At 36.7% G+C, this 24,777-nt stretch overlaps 1 protein-coding gene across 4 annotated transcripts in view; it reads left to right on the plus strand.

Moving 5' to 3' along the window:
- The window catches only part of LOC145686640 (organic cation transporter protein-like), a 192,899-nt gene that overhangs the window by 94,434 nt on the left and 73,688 nt on the right, over positions 1-24,777 (plus strand). Inside the window, exon 1 of one of the 4 annotated variants that reach the window (XM_081760111.1) lies at positions 7,536-7,861. The exons of the other annotated variants lie outside the window; for them this stretch is intronic. The gene's annotated coding sequence lies outside the window, so the exon portion shown is untranslated. Of the gene's footprint in view, positions 1-7,535; positions 7,862-24,777 lie in introns of those variants that run through there. 4 annotated transcript variants of the gene reach the window in all.

Genomic DNA, 24,777 nt, shown 5'->3' on the forward strand with positions numbered 1-24,777 from the left:
GTGGACAATTTATCCGGAACTTCCGTAATAACGGAGAAACCACAAGAGGGAGAAAAGTGAAACTTTGCATGAAGCAACTATAAGAAGGAGAACATCGTTTTACGTATTAAACACCACCACCAGTGAACAGTGTTGCCATCCCAGTATAAGGTTATATTTTTTTCAAATGGCACTACATCAGATTATTACATATTTCAAATCAACATGTTAAACGAAAATTTAAAATACCACATTTATTATTCAGTGTTGCAAACTAAGGATGTTATATCACAAACATCCAAAGTTTGGAAGCCTCTATCACATAAACACAACGGAGATGGACAAGACAAAGTACACTAGGTTGGATACTATGGTCATGGTATGACTTGGTTTGAATGAATAGCAACGAAGTTACAAGGGTTTGAAAATTTGAATTTTTTCGAAAGGTTTTATTTCGAAAAGATGCTTAGATAAGAATCATATATAGTTATTTGTGTGGTTTGCAATAGATGTGTAAATTATTTTGCCATTTACAACACTTCGATATCTCAAACCGTTCCGAAGATATCATAAACATTGATAAAGTTTGCAACACTGCTTAAATCATGTAATTACGAGGACTTGTAATTACACCTACTAAAAGTTATCCCTGCAGCGCTATAAAAGAGAAGGAAAACAATAATCAGTTTAAATATTGTCCAGAAATGCGCCATTTTCAGCAGTGTTGCAAACTTTATCAATGTTTATCATATCCCGGAACGGTTTAAGATATCAGTGTTGTAAACGGCAAAATGATTTGTTTGTCAATTGCAAACAACACAAGTAATTAGATATGATACTTATCTAAACATGTTTTCGAAATAAAGCCTTCCAAAAAATTCAAATTTTCAAGCCCTTTTAACTTAGTTGCTATTCATTCAAAACAAGTCATAGCACGACCATAGTAACCAACTTAAAGTACTTCCGACGTCCATTGTCTTACCCATCTCGGTTGTGCTGTGCCTCGGTGATAGAGGCTTCCAAACTTTGGATATTTGTGATATTATAACACCCTTAGTTTGCAAAACTGAATAATAAATGCGGTATTTAAAATTTTCGTTTAACATGTTGATTTGAAATACGTAATAATCTGATGTAGTGTCATTTGAAAAAAATATAACTATACTGTGATGGCAACACTGTTCACTGGGTGTTGTTTAATACGTAAACGATCTTCTTATAGTTGCTTCATGCAAAGTTTCGCTATTCTCCCTTTTCTGGTTTCTCCGTTATCACCAAAGCCTGGAATGGCGAAATAAAAGCCCGAAAATGGCTGGCAAAATTGCAAAATAAACACCCCAAAATGGCAGGTAAAATGGCGAAATAAACTACTGGTAAGCAAGCAATCACGAACTTTAGGGGGGGAATATATTCTAAAATATGCAAAAGCTATAATAGGCTATAATTCGTTTACTAATCGAATAAAATGTTTCATTTTGCACTTTGTACTTACCACTTAAAATTCTGGAAACTTGCGCAACCCGTGAAGGGTTCGACATCGAACAATTCACTCGCCAGTAGTAACAATTCTTCAGTAGTAACAATGAAACAATAACTTAAAAACATTATCACATTTTATTCACACGCGGTTACATTAACACAAACATTCAAAGCACAAGAAATACTAAAGTGAAGTCATTTTACAATACGCTAGCAGTTTATTTTCACTTAGGAAAGGTTTTTCATATTTTTGTTCTCTGAAATTATTAACATCTTTTTAAGATTTTCAAAGGAAAGACTTTGCTTTAGATGTGAAAATGATCTTTCCACATCTACAAATGTCACTGGAGCATACTTGAAACATGTAATTTGGGAAGGATCCATGTCACTGTCAACAGTTGTATCAGCATCGCCTTCCATAACACTAGCAATGTTCTTCAGTTTTCCCAAATCTGGATTAGCACTGACAACACGATCACACTTACGCCGAATGTACTCGCCTTTGTCACCAGGTACAACAGTCAGATCGTTGAGAGTATCATTGAAGATTTTCAGAGGACTAGCGAGAGTCTGTTCTTTTCAAGCTTGGCAATAGCATCTGGTAACTTTGCAAAATGTGTTGCAATGAAGACTAAGTCCTTTTTCAAGGGATTCTTCTTAAGCAAACTTTGAGCAACCTTAATTGATAGCATAATAGAGAACAGCTGTAATCCATGTACCCCATCTCGTTACGACAGGCTGTGGTGGAAGCGGAAGTTCAGGGGCTAATTCGCGAAACGCACTTGTTCGCGAGAGAGCTTTCAGAAATACAGTACCTTTTTTACATTTGACACAAGAAGGTCAACATTAGGAAAACGAGAACGAACTTCCTCTGCAATTCTATGTAGCGCGTGTGCCACACAGGTGACGTGCAGCATACGTAGGAATAGAACCTTAAGGGCTTTTGCTGCACTTTTCATGTATGCAGCTCCGTCTGTAACAAGGACCTTATCGTATTTTACACATTCTGGCCACAGAATACTCAGCGATTTTGTAAAAACCTGTGCAATTGTTATGCCATTTACTTTTTCCAGAACTTCTGATCCAATCAAAAATGTTTGTGTTCCTTCTTCCCCTCCCGAAGTTCCAATTACAACGTTGGCAATGGTACGTCCTAGAATATCACAAGTTTCATCAATTGAAATCCACACATTTTTGTCAGCAACATTTTTACGGATATCGTCAATAGTTCTGCTGTACGCGCTATCAACTTAAGTCTTTCTCAAAGATGATTCACTTGGAACTTTTTGTTTTGTGTATCTCTCGAGAAAGTTTCTAAAGGAAACATTTTCTAACTTCCATAAAGGAATGTCCGCGTTAATTAGAGCTTCACACAGACCATTCGCAAAACTGTTAGTACGCGAAGTGGGATTCGTGACTGTTCCAAGAAGATTTTGAACCTTTTCACCAGCTGATTTGCGTGTCCTTGCAGAATTGTATTTTGCAATGCTTATATATTGTTACAAAATAACGCTTTTCAGTGGAAACCACAGTTTCACAACTTACAAAACAGTACAGAACTATCTGTTGAAAACATAGTACGCCCGAACTCACTCAAGAATTTTTCCAACTTCTGTTGCCTAGAAAGACCAACTTTCGGCATCTTGAAATACTAAACGTACATAAATACCAGTTCTGTATCATGCACGCCTAAGATTCACAATAACTGCCTACCTGGCTACTTCTTGAAAGTAGGCATCTTCGTTTGTCATTTCAAGAACCGAACACTGCTTCAAAATTGCAAGAACTGAATATGCACTAGCATCCCCGCCCCTCCACTTGTCACATTACAACGGGAATAGACCAGTTATTATCAAACACCGAGACCGCTTGGCCAGATAAGAGCGACTCAGATCTGTGGTATGGTGTCCCGACAAAACGTACCAGCGACAAAACGTACCACTTGAATTTTCGCGACAAAACGTACCACTTTTGACGACCTGTCATAAATGACAACCTATCATGGATTAACTAAAGCATTTCTGATATTTATTCCACGACAAAACGTACCACTTATATAAATTACAACCTGTCATGGACTAATTAAAACATTTCGGATATTTAATCCGCGACAAAACCTACCACTTCATGTTAAGAAACTACTTCCTCATGAACAGGTAAAACAACGGCAGTATAAGGTTGAGAAGAACAGACAGATAATGTATCGAGTTGTCAAAGTGCAGAAACTCATTGGTAAAAGAGGGCTCATTTACAGAGGAAATGTAGCAGCCTATAAACTGAAAGACACAGCTATAGATCATGGAAACTTTTTGGATATTATTCCTTTCTTAAGCAAATTTGATCTTCTGCTTAAAAGTAATTTAGATAAGGTCACCGAGAAGAGTCATATACGAGGAAGTAAGCAGGATTGTGGTCGCATAACTTTTACTAAACACGGTGAATTATGCTTTGAATGCTATCAGCACACTTATCAGAGAAGATATTTCGAAAGAAGTCTCTCAAGCTTCAATATTTTCTGTTCTATTAGACACTACTCAAGATATAGTCGTTTCAGGCCAGTGCTCTGTTGTTTTACGGCATGTTTTTAAAATGGTTGTTAAACAAAGTATTGTTGTCATTGTAAAATGCATATCTACCACAGGCCAGTGTCTTTGCGGTTTACTGCTGGAAATTCTGCAGAAGTTGAACCTTGATATTAAGAAGTGTATTTGAAATTCAACCGATGGCTCAAGTAACATGCAAAGACAATATTCGGATTTTTTTCAATTCACCTATGATCAGTTACACGTGTGATTCAGTTGATATTGAGTTTAACGGCCCTTTTAGCAGCGAGGTCATATGAGACAGGGCATACTGATTTACGGAAAATCCGAAGCACATGAGCTCCCGCCGGGAATCGAACCCAGGTCTCCAACCACAAAGGCGCATACGCTAACTGCTTAACTATTAAGAAACTCAGTTACATGTGTGGTGTTACGCTCATATACTCAATCATGTCATATGTGATCTGACAAAAAATTGCATTGATTCTGTGTCATTGTTCTGCTGAATGACTGTGCGATATTTATGCGTGAGTCTTATCAGCGAATGGACATTTGGAAGATCAAATGTTAACAAAGGCGTCTTAGAGTTATTGCGGAGACAAGATGGTATAAAACACTGTTGTTCAGAAAAAGTTTGGTCATTTTTCGAACCCAAAAAGTGCTTTGTATATAGAGTTGAACATAACAATTAGGAAAATTGCTTCTACAGAAAATATCAAACCAAAAGCTAGGTGTAAAGCGAAAGGATATATAAAAGATCTTCTCAAGTTTAAAACAATTCGGACAGCAGAAAAGTTCCTTAAGATATTTCAAGTGACGACCTCTCTGTCAAACTATCTCCAAATAGAGGGTGTTGCTAAAATAGTGTAGTACCATCGGATGGTGCAGACTACTCTGTTCCAACTGAAAGAGTAGAGAGATGATTTTGAATCCGTTAAGAATGCAGCATTAAGCTTTGCAGAATGGGCCAATAACAAATTTGAAGACTTAGAACGTGATTTCTTTTTTTCTATTGACCTGTCGACAATTCGCCTTCAGGGATGGACAAAGATTTTTACTGTGAATATGAAGATGAAGCTGCTTCTATCCAATGCCCAGGTACTGCATCGAAGCATTCAGCACAATATTGGACATGGTAGTTTTGAGTATTTCTTCAAGATTCAAGAAGCAATGTACTTTATGAATTATTTGGACCCTAGCCACTTCAACCAAGTAACAGAACTTCCAGACGTGCCTTTCGATAAACTTACATATTTTCTGAAAACCTTCAGTTAAGAAGTTTCCAAGGATACTATAAATGTATTTTCTTGGACTTTTGAGGGACGTGGATATCCTTGAAAGTCAGTCTTGATGACGAACACAACCGAGGAAAAATGGCTGGGCTGATGGTGCAAATGATTCAGAATTAGGAGAAAATACATTTGTTTACAAGGAAAGCGAAGGCAAAACATGTTGCAAAATTGTCCAATGTGCTGCTTTTTAATTTTGAAGAATTGTAATTTGCGCAGTAATACTTATCCAGGTTTCCAACATACAAATTTTTATTGACTTTGCCCATAACTCAGGTAACATGTGAAAGAAATTTTTCAAAATTGAAATAAACTGAAATACATTAAAAATAGGCTAACGAGTACTATGTCTCAGGAACATTTGAAAACATTTTGTTGATGTCTATTGAAAAAGATTTATTTAAGAAAAAATATTTCGAATGCAAAAGTGATAGATACAGTAGCATCAAAAACTAGTACACTAAAAAATTTTGTAATATAGTATACGTTCTCCTTGAACTTCATATAATATTTTGAACGATTCAGAATAATATATTGTTCAAAGAATATCAGGTATTAATTGTCAATTGTTAATACTATTGACTTCCTGTAGAAAGAAAACTGTGCAATTGATTTGTGACATTGAGATGGTGGTGGCCCTTGTGGGAGAAAGCGCCCCTCTAATAATGCCTATCCGTCTCTGGTTCAAAGCCTGGATAAAGTGTGATGGAAACAGCAAATATTCAAATATTGCATATGCAAGATTCTTGCTGGTTTTGGTCTGGCGAGAATCTTGCAGGCATGGTCTTAGTCTTAGCCTTAGTCCTAGTCTTGCATCGGTACTTTTCTCACCACCAATCTGTTCAACTTTTAACCCTATTTTGGCCGATATATATATATATACTTATATACCGTCCTATCAAGTGGTACGTTTTGTCGCCTGACATTATTTGATGGCTGATTGGAAGACACTTCGCAAGTAGCCCTCCAGGCAAGTGGTACGTTTTGTCGCTTGTCATTATTTAAAGTGTTTTCAGAAAACCCTTCACAAGCAGCCCTCAGGGTAAGTGGTACGTTTTGTCGGTGGTACGTTTTGTCGCTAGTACGTTTTGTCGCGTATTCCTGTGGTATGCTGTCATTCATGAGTAAATAAAGAGTAGTGGATGAGAAAACCTGTGACAATGGCAACAAATTGTTTCTGAATTGTGAAATTCTACTTTTCCTGAAAATATCATGAAAATTGCAATAAATGGCACTATGGCATTTTGCCATTAATTCTGGGCTTTAGTTATCACGGATGTTCCAGATAAATTGTCCACCCTGTATGCGGATTTTTTAATGGAGGGAAATGTGTTTGTTCTCTAGAAATTGTCAACCAGTTTGGCACTTTTTTGGAACTACTAAATCAACCTGAAAAATTTTAACAAGCTGTTCGAGAGAATCGGTGCAAACCAGCTGAATAGCAACCCCGTCTTTTGGGTTCGCCCATGAATAAAATGTTAGTCTTGTATAATTATATATATAGACCCTATGTATATTGTATACGACCCATCCTATGGTAATTCCTGTCTTATCAGGCCCGTATCCACGGGGGGTTTAGGAGGGGTTGCCCCCTAACATTTTCACGGTAGGCTTGCAAATGGACTAATATGATGATGAACTATAATATGGTTGGATCGCCCCCCCTAACTTCAGCCGCCCCCCTACATTTTTGGGCTCGCTACCGGCTTGTGCTTTATGACAATGAAAAGTTTGGTGTGATACAAGAATTACGCGAATCCTCCTTGGGACTGTACAATGAATCGCGACCACAAGTTGAAAATTCCTGATGTAGACTCAGGGGCGGATCCAGGACGGACTTCTGGGGGGCGGTGGGTTGTAATACTGCTACTTAGAGCTATTTTCAAGAGCTCCAAACTCTGGAATGGATTTTAGTTATATGTAAAATAAAAACTTTTGTCTTCTGGGGGAGGCGATCGCCCCTATCGTCTCCTTCTGGATCCGCCACTGTGTAAACTATAAGTTGAAAACCATCAATACTCGACGTTGATGATAATATTTTATCCCAAGTTTCTTGTTTGCCGAGGGATTAAGTGAATCATATGTTTTTTCCATCTATCACATATGAGCTCCATACCTATCTCTGTACAACCCAGGTGGTGTCTAAATTTAATATGAATATTTCGTCCTCCCAACAAATAGTTAGTTTCCTCCCTCTGATCTCTTTAACTTTTTTTAAAATGACATTTGATTTTAATGACAAATGCCGGTGACGTGCGTCGTGCGTGTGTGTGTGAGAGCGAATAGACGGAAGGAAGAAGTTTTGTGTAATACGTTACGAATAGATCAATAGATTTTTCGTCTAAATGAATTCTATTTATTTGTGTATAAAAATATATGCTAATTATCAGAGTATTACCTTCTATAATATGTTAATTTTTAATCAGATGATAACGTGAAAAAGACAGTCTGCATCCACATCATCTCTTAAGTTTTTTCAGACGTGTACATCAGGAGATAAATTTTGTCATGCTATCGACAGATTTACTAGAAGTGACAGTTATAGTGTTTAATGAAAATGTGAATACAGAGGTATAATTTAATGTATTTTAAGTATTTTACTGTTTTGAAAATACCTATTTAAATATGACAGCAGGCAGGTTGCATTCTTGGAGAGAGTGTTATTATTATTTTAAAATTTTGACATTAATGAATTGATAACTTCATACATTATTTTTTTTTTCTATCTATTAATAGTAGTTTATCGGGTGAACTTTACAATACTCACTCTAGTTTGTATCCGTACGCAGACACGAGAAATTACTCTTGATTAATCTTAAAATTGCTCTAAACTCCCCTAATCCTAAGATAACCCAGTACTATCATATGCCAGGCTAGCACACTTACATTAATGAAATACTAACTTCTCTGAGTACGAAATACACTCTTACTGTCTTGTAAAGTGTTTCTTAAGGGAGGAGGTGCATTACTGGGTCAAATTGACTTTAGGAGCGCTGTGTAAAACACGAACAACTTAAAAACATCAACCAATTGATAGTAGATGGCCACTATAAAGTACGAATGCTATCTAACCGAATCAGACCAGGTAGGAGTCCGCGCGGAGTTCATCTGTAGGGAACAGACTTGTCAGCGACGTTGGGTATACTCGTTGGGGATCGAGGATAGTGGAATAATACTTCACATGACATAAAAATTCATGGCTTGCGTGTGGCGCAGCTGTGTGACACTTCTATGGTCACTCTATACACTGCCTTCACATAACGCTTTACTTCAACATGTCTTTCTTATGTAATACTACGTGATAAAGAGCACACTTTGCATTTCATATTTCTACCTTATTATTCATGTAAGAGGTGAAATCCCGATATATATTGATTACTTATACAATCCTGTTGTGAAATCAAGTAATATACTTCTTCCGTAGAGTGTACAAGTTTATTCTCCCCTAAAATAAGATAGCTCCACTGACCCAACCCTGCTTATCCTTACAGTACTCTACTAGGCCTATACACTGTTAAAGCAGTCTTATCGATGTGCAGCTGGAGCGTGTATTGTAATGTTTACCCTTAAGTTAACTTTAAAAAGCGTGCTCCAGCTACGATCAGGTGCAGCTGGTGTTCCTGCGCACTCATTGAAAGTGGTACTACTTTCCACCATAAAACGCAGTGCCATATTCAAAATTAGAGGATAAATGTCTCAAAAACACGTTGTTTACTTCTGAGTGCGCATACCCACCTTCGTTACCGCTCCCGACGCTATCGCAGGACCCCTCCCTGACGCGTATTTAGTTCAGCAGGAGTTTGTGATCAGCTAGCACTAGCACTTAGATTTTCGCATTTGTCGGTAATTGTACCAACGTCATCGACCACAAAATACTTCTAAACAAAACCTACTTTTCGATGCGCATAGAGACGAACTGAAGCGCGTAATGTAAAGTAAACCGATTTTTTTTTTTTTTTTTTTTTTTTTTTTTTTATAAATTGTGTGATTGTTTTATAATGTATACATCGGTTTAAATCCAGTAAATGCATAATAGATTTGAATAACAAGGAAACCATAATTAATTATTGAATTGTAAATTAGACACATTACCCCAAAAACTTTCTTTGGACTTTGACCTTTCAAAGAGGAAGGCGATAACATAAAGTAAGACGTATTCAGAAAATCAGAAGCAGTCCCCATTAGAAGCTAGCCATAACCTATGCCCAACGCTTGGGCACACTATACGTTCTACGGTGGTAGAAGTAAGTGCAATGTTAACCAAAGAACTCCAACACATAAGTCGCCGGTGGAGGGTTCTTAACTATCGTCCCAGCAGACGGATGTTTAACAATGGAACAAATGGCAATTCGATCTCCAGGGAATATGGAGGAAACTTTGGCTTCTACTAGCCAGGTCGAATTCATATGTTAGGGTGACAGTAGCATGGTGGGTTTGAGTTTCCTGAACTGAAGTAACACATTGCCTGCTATTCACAAGAACTGGCTTTATGGTTTTAACTGCGAGTACACAGTTGCATCTAGCCAGGTAGCAGCAGTTCGCGATGCACCGAACACTCCTCTAAATACATAGCACAACCTCTTGATGCAGTGGTGATTTTGGTTGTTTCGGTATGAGTTCAAGAGGTATCAACCAATGATGACATTGCCGTGGTGGTTTTGGCTATTTAGAAGTGGGTTAAAGCGGTGCCGGCCAATAATGATATGTCGTTGTATATTGTAAATTAGCCTTTGGCTAGCTGGGGGCTCCGCTCCCAGTCCCCCCGCGTTTGCTCGGCCTACGGCCTCGCATCTCCTACGTATGAACCTTTGCATCAACAGTGAATTTCGTGCATTTGCTCTTCATATTTCCTGAATTTCCCCAACTGGGTGATTCCCCCTCATACCCCCGCCTTTGCTTGGCCTACGGCTTCGCGCCTCTTAAACCCACAATTCTACCGAATTTCATGTTTCTTTTCCTATTTCAACTATTTAAAAGATAAGATTCTCTATCCCAAGAAAACGCCTATTTAAATAGCATGAGGATTTCTTCATCCCCCATTAGACCCCTTAAAATTAAAAATATTCACTTTTGGCAATTTTTCTGTCGGTTAGTCCCGAAAAGTTACAATCCTGTCAAATTTAATTATAGTAGCCCTACAGGAAGTGCCCAATAATTTTGGGGTGTAAAAGGTGTCCCATATAAATAACACGGAAAAGATTTTTCAGTTCTCCATGAAACCACTCTAAAGTTGGAAGTTTATTTATTTATTTATTTATTATTATACTGATTTACTTCTGTAATGCTAACGAAAGCGTACAACCATACCGAATTTCAAGATTTTATTCTAATTCCTAGACGTAAAATATGAGATTACATAACTAACTAACTGGAGGTTCATTGCCGCGTTCACAAAATCTCTCCACTGACTTCTATCCTTAGCCAATTGGATCCAGTTTCTACTTCGTATTCCTATCTCTGCGAGATCCATTTTAATATTGTCCTCCCATCTGCGCTTAAGTCTTCCTAATGCTCGTTTTCCGATTGGTCTTCCAGTCAAGACTTTGAAAGCGTTTTTACTTTCTTCTATGCTAGCTACATGACCTGCCCACCTAAGCCTCCTAGACTTGACGACCCTAACAATGTTGGGTAAACCGTATAAATTGTGTAGTTCCTTGTAATGAAGTTTCCGCCATTCCCGTTCCTCTTGGATCCGAGTATTCGTCTCAGAATCTTGTTCTCAAATACTTTGTCTATTTTCTTCCCTCAGAGTAAGCGATCATGTTTCGCAACCATACAGAACAAGAGGCATGATTATCGTTTTATATATTTTAAGCTTCAAATTCCTCGACAGAATTCGCGACAAGAGATTTTGAACTGAATAGTAACACGAATTCCGTGATTTTAGTCAACATTTAATTTCTTCGTGAATATGATTTTCGTCTGTTAATATTGATCCTAGATATTTGAAAGTATCCACTTTATCAAAAGTATTATTTAATATTTTAACGCATCCACAATTTGCCGTATTACGGTCCCGACGCACTTCCATGTATTTAGTTTTCTGTGCATTTACTTCTAAACCCATGTCCCTGCAAGCGTTTAAAAAGATCACTGCATCTCTTTCTATTGTTCTCCTATCATCTCCTATTAAATTTACATCATCAGCATATGCCATAACCTGGTGAATATCGTTCAACTCTAGGCTCTGGTTTCTCTCTTTGATTTTCCTTATTGCGTATTCCAGAACAAAGTTAAATAATAATGGCGACAATGCATCTCCTTGTTTCAGACCATTTTCAACGTGAAAGCTCGTGGAGAAAAATTTTCTTACCCGGAATTTACTTTGGGATTCATTTAAACATATCTTAATCTAATTAGCTTTCTCGGTATTCTAAGTTCTGTAAGAATGTTGTATAATGTTTCTTTCCTAATCGAGTCGTACGCCGTTCTAAAATCAATAAACAGTTGATGTACCGAGGTATTGTATTCCCACTTTTTTTTTCCGAGTGTTTGGCAAATGGTAAATATTTGGTCGATAGTTGATCGATTTCGTCTAAATCCGCACTGATAATCTCCAATAATTTCATCTGCGTATGGGGTCAATCTTGCTAATTGGAAATAGCAATTCCAATGCCAATTGGAATATTTGAAAGGATTTTATAGGATGTTGACAGAAGAGAAATGCCTCGATAATTATTACAGTCAGTTTTGTCGCCTTCCTTGTGAATTGGAACATTATAGGTCCAAAAGAAGACCCATTTAAATAATATGGGGGAAATTCTTCATCTCCCCTCCCCCCTTTTAGATCCCCTAAAAACTAAAAATATTAACTTTTGACAATTTTCCTGTCGGTTAGTTCCGGAAAGCTACCAATCATGCCAAATTTTAACTTTCCACGTCAACCAGAAGTACCCTTTTAATTTATGCCAGTAGTTTTATATATATAGTTAGGATTATACTCTTTAGGCTAAAGTAGACGGTCAGAGTGAATGATTGTAAAAAGCATTGGTGCAATAAGAATTTGAGAGAGGACAGGAGAACCCTAGAAAACCTGCGGACAGGATGTTGTGTACCACAAACTTAAGTGACCTGAGATTGAACCAGGGACTACTTTCATCAGAAAGGAACACTCCAGCACTAAGCCACCGTGCTCCGAATACTTCTTGAGTTATACTTTGACTCTTTCTCGTGTGTCACTTTGTCTCCTTAGCAGATTCTGCTAGGGATAAGGATTGACACCTGCCGTTTAATCGGAACTTTAATTTTATTTATGGGTGTCATTTATGCAAGACCTTATGTGTATAATGGTCATTCGGGTAACGTCTTATCCCTGGGCTAAACGACGCATGTTACGAGAGAGACTCTTGTTGAAGGAGCCTAACATTGCTATCTTCGTCCATGCCTACACTGTTTTGGGTTTCTTTAGCTACATTCACTGTTTGCTTAGATTTTCCAAGCAGTTTCCTCATGTACAGTCTGCAGCAAAAAAACTGCAACATGAGCATATAAGTTTATTGTGAAATGACGAAGTCTTTTGCTCCAAAATAAGTGTGCACGGGAGGAGGCCGAGGTTTATCCTGGCGTGATTTGTTCCACTTAAACGTTATGTTCATTCCCTGTGCTGTTAGGCGTAGTTTCACAATAAACTTACATCCTCATGTTGCAGGTTTTTTGCCGCGGATTGTACCATGGTTGATGGAGCTCTGTCGAGTTGGAAGAGCTTCAAATACTCTCGTGCTACACTCTTACGCTATTAACATTTCTCCATTCTCCACTCAGTGTCAGTGTCAGTATCACATTAATTACGTTGCCTACAACAAAAGAGCAATTACAACCTTACTATGATCGGTTCGGTTAGGGGTGGAACCTGAATCACCAAAATGTGTTCAAATTTAAATATTCTCTCATAGGGAAACTAACTCAGGACCCTATGCAACAAAGGCGTGCGGTCGACATGAGAGCAAAATCAAGTATAGCATTGAACTCATGACAGAATTTCCTATCGAAGTGAGGTTCATAATCTGTGGTGAGATTTAAAAATTCACTTAAATTTCAGATGATGAACTTCAAGACAACAGCCCTGTTTCTTAATGTCTATGAGCCTATTACAAATACAGGGTGGTGCAGGGATAAGGAAGTTTTGAATCTACGATTATCAAGACTGTAGCGTCAACATTTCTTGGGAACAGATGAGACATCATTGAGAAGGCTTTGCCATTTAGTAATAATAGAACATTGGAGTTGTGTGCAAGGTATGTTCACTTTAAAAGCATTTGACAAGAACGGTGATACACCATGGACTCCGAGACTCCCTGAGCTCAGTGAGCACAGCGTTTTCCTGTAAGGGTATCTCAAAGACAAAGTAGGAGGCACATGTCCTGTAACCATCGCTGAACTGAGACGGATGATTGCAGAAGAAATCGCGTGCATTTCTCGAAACATAATGTGCAGAACACTCTAGAGGTTTCCGTACGCTGAGATGGTACACATTGCGATGTTGTTGTCACATGTAACTTCTATACTTAATGCCAATTTAAATGGCTTCCGTCTTTAAAAGCATTTTTTCTGTCTTTATTCGTGCAGTTTACATCCATTTAAATTTTCCAGTTTCCTGCGCCACCCTGTACATACGTGGGATCTTTATTATTAAAGATGTCCTCCGATCCACTTACCATTGATTGGGATAAACGAAATTCGTACAGATATTAGTACTTCTCTCCAATGTCCACACAGTCTTCCAGTCGCTTTATGCACTTGCGGAAACCTTGTTTGTAGAAGTCCGCAGATTATTCCAGCATTCTTACTCAACCGCAGAAATCAACCTTCCATCGTATTTGAAATGCTTCCCTTTAAAAATGACTTCATGATTAGGAAGATGAAAGCCAGATGGTGCAAGGTCAGGGAAGTGCGGAAAATGGGGAAGGATTTCATTCTTGCAGGATCATGCTTCTGTCTGGACGACATACGAGTTTAAACTGGAGCGTTGTTTTGAAGGAAACGGGACACACCTGGTCAACATTCTACGTCTTTTGATTTTGATAGAATCCCGTAATTTTTGCAGCAGTAAAGAATAGTATGTCCCTGTAATTATGGTACCCCTTGCCAGGAAATCCATCATCACTACTTCATGCTGGTCCGAAACAATTTTCAGCGTGACCTTGCCCGGAGATTGTTAGGTACAGCTTTCTTTGGAGTTTGTGACTGAATATGGTTCCATTGCTTTGACTAAGTCCTAGTCTCTAGGTCATAAGGATAGACCCACGTTTCATCCTGAGTTATTAAGCTATCAAAAATGTCCTCCTGGTTTTCATAGTACAGAGTCAAGTTCTTGGGAGAAAGTGACTCGTTTGTGATTTTGAAAAAGTGTCAGTAGCTAGAGAACCCATTGGGCAGACATAGATTTGTAAATGCACATGGCTTATTTTTTCCACATACCCCACAGTTATCTTGTCATCTTCAGCTAGTTGGCGAATGTTTAAGCGGCTATCCTTCTCAAGATGGCAACTTCCTTTTGCTTAACGGTATCTTTCTCTTGTCCAATGGTGTTTTCATTAATGGCGGACTGAGGTCGCCTGTAATGGGAGCAGTTTCTACGGAAACCTGACGAACTTGAAAATGACAGTGGTTCACATCATATGATGGGGCTTCCTTTCCATAAGGTTTTTTTATCTCCACAAATGTTTCCTTTGATATGCGGCTTCTCAATTTCAGAAACTTGATCACCGCTCTTCACACTTTCGTTCGGTTTAGTGCCTGTAACACAGAAGATATTGGAGTTAAAAATGAAATATTCCTCACTACTTAGATATTTGTATCGATATAACTGTAAAATTTCATTATTCTACAATATGTACAAGTAGGTCAGTGGAAATCTTTGATACATGTCCCATATACGGTCAGATTTGCTCATTTGCGTTTCTTTATTATTATTATTATTATTATTATTATTATTATTATTATTATTATTATTATTATTATTATTATTATTATTATTTTAAATTTAGTATCGCCACACTTTCGAACTACTCTTTTTATATTTAAAGAGAATGTCTGAAGTTAAGTTTTTCTCCATTCCGAAAGTGAGACCTTGAAAACATTTCATTCTATGCAGTTAAGAGTACTGTGAATTCTAGATAAATATGTTGAAGGAGCTTTTAAATGTTTTGAATAAGTCAGTGTCTTCTTCTGATTTGTGTTTCTGGGTTGATTTTTAATATTCTGCTTCTTTCAAAAATCTGGAGTAGATATTAGCATATTTGCCTTGTTCAGGACACTTCTCAGGAAATTCTGATTTCATCTCCTAACTTACAAGTTGGTATTCGGTATACTTCCACTTTTCAGTATAAGTTTGTCGTCTTTAATTCATGTAATGTCCATAACTCATGATGTGGTTACAACGTCTCTAGGCACCTTGTGCACCTGAAACGACAAATTATTATTTATTGTTAGAAACAAATTTAGAAGGTTGGTGCAGGCAGATGTTGGTTTAAAGCCCCATAACCTCGTCAAGGTCTCCACCGTCTGTAAGGGCCTACTTTTGACTGGAGAGGGACGTAAGATCACATACACCATACAATCTTACGCCGGAGAACCAGACTGTAGCAAATTCCTTGATATTTCACTTAGCAAACCCTTTGGAATTCCTTTAATGCCAAAAGTTTTGCTGCGATACTTTATCAAGTAACTTGCTAGTGGATGATGATGAGATGAAGGGTGAGAAGAATTCTAACAAATTCTTTGATATTTCACGACGCAAACCCTTTGGTATTCTTTCAATCCCAAAGGTTTTGCTGCGATACTCTACCAAAGAATTTGTCATTAAAAAAATAAAAAGAGGACAGAGAAGGTGAAATAGAGGATGCTAATATATATGTGTAGAGAAATTGTGATGATGAAATAAGGAAATTTTGAAGAAAGTGTTCTATGTGAGTAATTAAGAAAATAGAAAGAAATGAATGAAATGTTGCTATGGTTACAGAAAAATATTGTTGCAACAATTCTTTTTTTTTCCTAACGTTCAATATCTTTTCTCGTAATTGTTGATATATTTTTCCTTAATCCTCATGAAGTTTCTAAATATTATATCCTGATTAATTATAAACTGATTCTGCATAATTTTTAAACGATTTAATTGTTCATACGAATATATTTGCTACAACGAATCTGCAATATACGAAAGAGTGGCTTATTTGTTTGCAAGTATTTCTTTAGCTATTCTTTCTTTTATCAAAATTATTATCACAATATGAACATTGTGCAATACAAATCATAAACATGTTAAGGGAATTTTCAGTCTTTGTAGTTTAAGTTTCGTATGTAATTGAAGTGTTTAAATTCAGGGTGGAAAAAATCATGATTTTTAAAAAAAAAAAAATCATTTTTGCTGATTTTTTTATTTAAATCGATTTTTTTAATATTTAAATCAAAGCTTTCTTCTCGCATAATAGAAGTCAGGAACTGAAGATAAAACCTTAGGAATTAATATTAAATGTTAATTATGCCATTTAAGCGAAAATATTGGGCTTGAATTTTGAATTGATTGCCAGTCGTTAACTTATTTCAATCCCAAATAGAGATGCAAGGGTTCGGGGAAAAACAGTCTTTTTTTGAGGGGGGAACTCGGTTTTTTCTGCTTCGCTTGGGAAATGTTGGGCTTTTTTTTTTTTTTTTTTTCAAATTCTGCTTTAAATTGATAAAGCAGGTTTTGTTACGCTTCTCTACAATACAAAAACTCATTTAAGTAGTAGTGGGTGAAGATAATAATACAAAACCTCGAAAATAAACATGAATTTCGAAAACATATTTCAAACAATTTTAATTCTTAACACATTTTTATGAATCCCAAAAAATTAATCCATGTATATAATAAGTTACAGTTAAGTTTTAACTTTCATATTTATTATAAGCAATATTTTTTATTGTGAATTAAAAATACAAAAAAAAAAAGGAAAAACTGTTACATGACATACAGAATTTATTGTACTATGTGTGAGAGTTCAAACAAATAATAAATCGGGAAGATAATAATATATTTATTGAACAAACGCACAAAACAAATTTAAGTTTCGACGCCGTAGCCATCTCAAAAATAATGTTCTTCTCGTTGTTCATTACGTATATCAAGCGGCTCAAGTGGTACAACGTTGGCTTCGTATTCGCTAGATCATTGGTTCAATTCCCGCTGCCAATGAATAAAAAGTCATTCCCAATGATGATAAGTCATTTCCGAGTGAATGCTGTCTGACGTTACAGTTTGGTGCTCCCCTTCTCAGTAAATTATGGAGAGGAGGAGGAGCTGGCCAGTGAGAGGGAGTGTGACATACAAACATAAACATCGATAGGATAGTCGGTGGTTTCGCAAACATGCACTCGTGGATTTATGAATACGCGTACATAGACACCCCCTCAGGGAAACTTGCTTATATTCCATTCTCGCATTTAATTTCCCCCACCCTCCCCGCTTTCCTTTGATCTAGTGTGGTGCTTCAGTGGTAAAGTGTTCGCCTGCGGTGCATGAGGTCTATGCTTCGATCCCAGCTCGCGGCAAGTGAACTTTGTGGTTTACAAACCGTGTGCGTGGGTTTTCTTGGTTTTCTTCCGTTTCCTCTCACTTTCTTCATCCCACCATTCACTGTCTCCTTTAGCCTAACTGGCATAACCGTGGGACATGAAATTTGACGATTTCATTTCATTTTTTCCTTTGGTCTAGTGTTTCTCTCTTCTGTTCCTGAAATTGTAAAAGCACGTCCCCAACATCATACATCGACCAGTTGAAATTACTCAAATATATACAGGAGCTGCGGTGGCTCAGTGGTAGAGCGTTCAACCCCCGCTCAAGCCAAGTGAACTTTGTAGTGAACAAATACTGTGTGTATGGGTTTTCTCGGGATTCTCCTGTTTTCTCCCACTTTCTTCATTCTAACATTTCCTTAATTCCTTATCATCACTGTCTCCTTAGCCCACACGGCATAACTGAGGGATGTAAAGCTGAAAGATTTCATATATATATATATATATATATATATATATATATATATATATATATATATATATATATATATAATATTGTTATTTACAATGCACAGGGGATGGGGATCATACACTAAATTTCAGTGCCTCCGTAAAATTAGCATATTAGGTAATGTTCACCTTTCTCTGTAAAGTTAACTAGTGATTACTAGCCTATTCTGCACAGCTCCCCATTTGTCAATTTTTGTACCCAATCCTTTTTTCTCTTTTTAAATTCTAGAGTATTTTTTCTCCCTCAGTGAATTAACTCCAAACTTTCACATCCGTACAGTCAAAAGGTTGAATATGCTTTTATATGTTTTTATTTTTATCTGCTTCGATACTAGTCGTGACAACAAAAAGTTTTGCACAAATAACAACATGCTATTCCCGCCATCAATCTTCTTTTTCTTTTCCTCGTTGACTTTACGATTTGACTTATCACTATCCGAGGTATTTAAATGTATTTGCCCGCTCGACAAGGGGTTTAGATAAGTTTCCGGCCTCAGAATGAGAACATGACACCAGGTGCACAGTGATAGCATTTTATTCATCGTAGTTTCCTTTCAGGTTGACATACTTGGTACAGTGATCCTATAATAGTTCCAGCCTATGATACGAGTATTCCTCGTAATATAACATTTTGACTTGTGCTGCAAACAATGCCTGTTTAGCTGCTGTATAGTGTCATTTGTCTCTAAATTCAGTACTTTTCAGGTGCATTATAAGGTTAGGGGAAAGATAATTGTGTAAAGGGGACATATCAGTAGAATAGGGGGCATGGTCATCGAACTTCAATTCACATAGTTTGTACATTGTGTTGGATGATTTTGGCAAGGAGTATTGTCTTGCAGGAAGATGCGTTTGGACAGTTTTCTTCGGCTCTTTTCCTTCAGCTCCGTATGCAGTTTATCCAGCAGGTTCACGTATTCATCAACATTCAGTGTAATGCCTTTTTCCAGATATTTGCTCAGAATTAAATCTTCACAACCCCTCCTTAAAAAAAAAAAAAAAAAAAAAAAAAAAAAAAAAAAAAAAAAACACTTACCGGTGCACATTTTTCCCTGCAAAATTGCTTTGGCCTTGGTGACCCACTGTGGCGCCATTGAATAGACTGAGTTTTAGTCTCAGGACCATGCATATGTTATGGCATTTTATGAACATTTGTTTAACAAAGTTTAAAACACTCACAGAAAGACGGCGCAACACATACTGTGCAGTCCCGTCTTGTCCGCTTGTTGATCAACTGTGAGGTGTTTGGATAACCACTTAGTCGACAGGTTTTTTTTTTTCTTTTTTTTTTCATATCCAGTTCTTCATGCACGATGTAATGCACACGCTCTACAGTTCACGTGTCTGCTTGCATCATGCGTACACGATCCGCAGTTTGGATGGTCACAAGTGATTTGGGCTTTTCACACCTCTCCTTATCTTCGATAGTCCTCCTCCCCGTCCTAAACTCTGCTACTTAAGATTTCACTGTCTTATATTAAGGACAGTCATTAACCATTGTCTGTCAATTCATCAAAAAAAAAAAAATTCTCCCATATTCTTTGGGAAGAGGTACTTGATGATTGCTCTCTTCTCACATTTGGTAAGATCACATTGTGCTCCGCCATAATCACTTCAAGCATGCAACAAAAGAGAAGTATTTGTAATGCATTTGTGATTTCTTTTGCAGAATATCTTTAAACCATGTCCACATAAGATTTATCATCATCATAGATATTCTGTTGTTATTGGCCGATCACTTGCTCAACCGAGAAGCCTCAATGCTTCACAATTTTCCGCTAACCTTTCTACGATTTTTGTTTTGATATCGTCCATCAGTTGTAACCTCCTTCGGCCTCTCCCTCACTTTCCTGCCACTATATCCTCTTGCACATCCTTCATGATACAATTACTTCTTAGCCTATGCCTCAACAAGTTTCTCTTCCTTTTCTCAAATATCATTAAAATTGTTCTTTTCTCCGCCACCATTTCTAACACACTCTCATTCATTTTCAACTCGACTCAACTAATTCTCTTCATTCTTCTTCACACCCACATTTCGAAAACTTTTCAGTCGTCTTTCATCATATTTGCGTAGTGTCCATGGTTCTGCCCCGTACAGTACAATATTTCACATGAAGTATTTTATGAGTTAATTTTTTTCTCAACTCTGTATTCAACTCCCATAAAATAGACTTTTCTTCCTCCTAGAGGCTTCTTTCGCTATTCATATCCTTGCTTTTATTGCACGTTCATATTTCATACCATCACTAATAATACTACCCAGGTATTGAAAATCAGTCACCTGTTCTATTTTCTCCTCTTCTATTCCTATATTTGACATCAACCGCTTTGTTCCAATCATCATGGCTTTTGTCTTTCTAACGTTTATTTTCATTCCATATTCTTCAGAACCCTTCTTCAGTTTTCTAACGTCTTATCAACTTTGTTTTCAGATTTTGCCACAAGTGCCGTGCGATAACATCTGCAAACCGTATACACCTAATCATTCTATGGCCTATTGAAATACTTTGTTGATTATGTAGGCTCTTTTTTACTATCGCTAATAAGATATTACCGCATCTCTGTCGAATTCTCCTTCGAATTGCTCTCCTCTGTCATTTTCTCCCCTATTCTAACACTTACTTGTTGGTTCATATGTAAGGTTCTTATGAGTCTTCGATCTTTCCATTCCAATCTTGCCTTCTTTAGAACTTGGGCTGCGATGACTCAGTGGTAGAGCGTTCAACTCTGGTGAGTGGTGTTCCTGGTTCGATCTCAGCTCGCGCCAAGTGGATTTTGTGTTGAACAAACACCGTGTGCGCAGGTTCCGTCGCAGTTCTCCCGTTTCCTTCCACTTTCTTCATTCCACTATTTTCAGTCATTTCTCATCATCGCCGTCTCCTTTAGCCTACACGACATAAACATAAGACGTAACTGAAGGATTCATTTGTTTCATTTCCTTCCAATAACAAGATTGAAATATGAGTTAACTTACTGTGTTGAGCCGGGAACTTGTTTAATCCGTCTCGTATATAATAAAATATCAAAACTGCACCTTATGAGAATTATGACTAACGGTACTTCAAAGTGTGGTGCAGCGTAGAGTATATTTATTTAACAATACTCGAAGTAAGTGCGAGGCCAATTCATAATAAATACAATCATTCAGTCAATAACATTAACAACAGCGATAAGAATGGAAGTCACCAGGACCTATATATAACAGTACCAACTCACTATTCGCCTCGTGATATTATGGAAAATTCACATGTATTATTAATGTCGATCTATTAAAATATTAACTATACCTTCGCGCAATGTGTGAAGATAAATTTTCGTGCATTGTTCTGTAATTTCTTTGTCGTATTTCATTGTATATCTGTATTATGCATTATTTCGTCCAAATTAAAAACATTATGTTTAGTTTTAAATCATGTTATGAAATATCAGTGCCGTACACAAGGGAGGTTTCGGGATATTAACCCCCCTCCCTTGAGGAAGATGTTATGCAAAAATAAATTTTAACCGTATTATATATACACAAACACACAAAATTATATGAATTTCGGAGCTTCTTGATGAACTTTTCGTACATTAATGTATGAAGTAATAAAACACAAGCATTAGCACATTATTTATATTGCGTCAATGTATCAGTTCAAACTTGTATTGATTCAACAGTATTTATAGTGCTAGGAATTCCATGTGATAAAGGGAAAGATTTTTAAAAAATAAAATAAATAAAGCACGATTTTAATATTGTTCCGAAAAGTTTCCCGTCTATTTTTGTATTAATGTTTTCTTTCTAGAGAGCAGGTAAAAGCCAGAAAACAAAGTAGGTTTTAAAAAAAATGCATAGCAGGGTTGGCTGGTTTAAACCAAGGTTTAAACCAGCTGGTTTTTTCAAAAAAACCAACTGTTTTAAACCAAAAAACAAAAAAAAAAAAAAAAAAATGTTCGTAAAAGTGTAAGTGTTTGTAAAATCTTGATGAACACACATTTGTGGGTTATCACGTTTCACTCCCGTATATTAGTCGTATTATATTCAGACCTAAATTCCCCATTCATTAATCAAAAAGATTATACTACAAAACCAACTTTTTTTTTGTAAGTTTATAAATGTTTATTTTGTGATTTTTTTGTAGTTGTTATTATTGTTATGTAATTGCAATCGAAGAAAAATTCTAAATATTGTTTCGTATCAATGTTTACTATTGATAAAATATATCGAAAATGCCGTACTTTGTGTGTGTGTGTGGAGGGGGGGGGGTCATACAGACCCCACGAGAGGTATTTAGTGAAATAAGTATCTTTGGTATCTATTTATGTATAAATGAGTCTGAACCAAAGTGGACTCAAATAATTCGTATCTTTATTCACTTTTCTTATTGATATGCAGATTAAGTCGTTGTATTTCTTTAATTTGGGCCAATAAAAGTCGTTGTTAACTAACATGAACTAAATTAGTTCTTCTGTACTCCGTAGTGCTTTGAAATTATTCACATGTAATTCTGTATAATGGTTTCACTTGTGGAACTGTTTATCTTTTTGTTTTTCTGAAATTAGTCTTGACAGTTATATTAAGAAGCATGTAAAGATCAGTATAATGTATATATATATATATATATATATATATATATATATATATATATATATATCTCAGGATTCCTTCGTGAGTGAGTCGGCAGACGTATCGCATTTGTGGCCAATTAGTCCTGGTTCCGAGCTCAAATGGAGGACAATTTCTCTTGGATGTAACTCGAGAAGCGGTTTTTATTCCGCTTTAAGCTTATGTGACCCCTTCCAGCATAACCCGGTTGTTGCATAATAACATCAAGGCGAAACAAACTTATTTCTGTCCATATATGATATGAATATATAGAGCAAATTATTTAAACCATAAAAACCTGGTTTAAACCAAAAAAAAACCTGGTTTAAACCAAAAAAACCGGTTTTTGTTTTTTTTTAAATAAAAACCATGGTTTTTGCCAACCCTGATGCATAGGCATTATTAGTTTCTACTTGGTACGAACGAGTATAAACTTCTTCTAAAATAATAATGTTACTTATAGTCCGTTCGACTTAGAAATGAAATGAAATTTTTGAGTTTTACGTCCCACGATTATGCCGGTTAGGCTAAAGGAGACGGTGATGATGAGAGATGAATCAAATGGGGGAATGAAGAAAGTGGGAGGAAACGGGAGAACCCCGAGAAAACCCACGCACACGTTGTTTGTTCACCACAAAGTTCACTTGGCTTGAGCAGGGTTTGAACCCGGGACCACAAACACCAGAGGTGAACGCTCTACCACTGAGCCACCGCGGCCCCCCGTTCGACTTAGAGAAGAGTTACTTTTGTAAATATTAAAAAAAAAAAATAAAAAAAAATAAAATAAACAAATATATTTAGCTTGTCTCTTAGTTCTTTCATTGTTTTCTCGGTAGCCTTTAATGTGGAATACACATATTCTATTTTCGGAGAAAGTTCATTTTCGAATACCTTGTGAGGCTGTGGATCCGTGACACTCTCATTCTCAGTTCCGAGAAGGAACTACAAATGAAAAAGGAAACTCGAATTCTTTGGGAGCGTTACCTGCTGTTTTCCAGTATAAGTTAACAACAAACGATAATATTTGTATTGTACGTGAACATTAATATTACTAATTTGATTAGATTTATTATTTCTTGCTTTGGAAATCGTGTTATGCTATCGTTTAATTAAATTAAATTTTCAGTTGTCAGAAGATATTAGCTTAACACCGGCATACGTACAGTCTCGCTGAAAATTGACCCCAAATACGCCACATGAATACCAGAAGTAAGAGTTTATTACTCGGCTGAAGTGGAGTAATTTTATATATATTGAAGTTTTCAGTGTATGTTTCTTTGATGTCATCAATATCGGTTTTTTGATGTGTTAGTTGATTCATCCGGTTTTTGTGTAATACACTATATAAATAAACAAAAGCTGTAGATGTTGACCTATTATAAGAAAATAATGTTGACCTATTATAAGAAAATAATTATATTCATTTAGTTCTTTAAGTTGGTTCATTATTTTCTACCTACTTTAAATATTTTTCAAAGTATTTTGGAAGTCGAAGATCAGTGTTAAAATTATATATATGATAAATCGAAGAAATAACGGATTTTTATCAGACTAATTCCGTCAGTTCCTTTATAGGTGTGAATTTAAGATATATATATAAAGAGTGAAAAACTGCACGACTGTATCACCTATCGATTCGGGTCTCTGGCATCCTACGTCTGTGTATTAACGTTTACGCTACCCATCCACTTCCTGAACATACACATTCGATCTCTCTTGGAGTCGGTATTCATCCAGTCAGATCACATGAACTATACCACGACTTTTGTGATTGAACAACCCAGTATCTACATTACAAAGCACTTTTGATAGTTAAATTTATATTATACAGGATGAGGCGGGCTGCGGTGGCTCAGTGGTAGAACATTCACCTCTGGTGCATGGGGTCCTGGGT

Source organism: Thermobia domestica, chromosome 5, assembly GCF_964235325.1.
Source record: "Thermobia domestica chromosome 5, izTheDome1.hap1.1, whole genome shotgun sequence".
NCBI lineage: Eukaryota > Metazoa > Arthropoda > Insecta > Zygentoma > Lepismatidae > Thermobia > Thermobia domestica.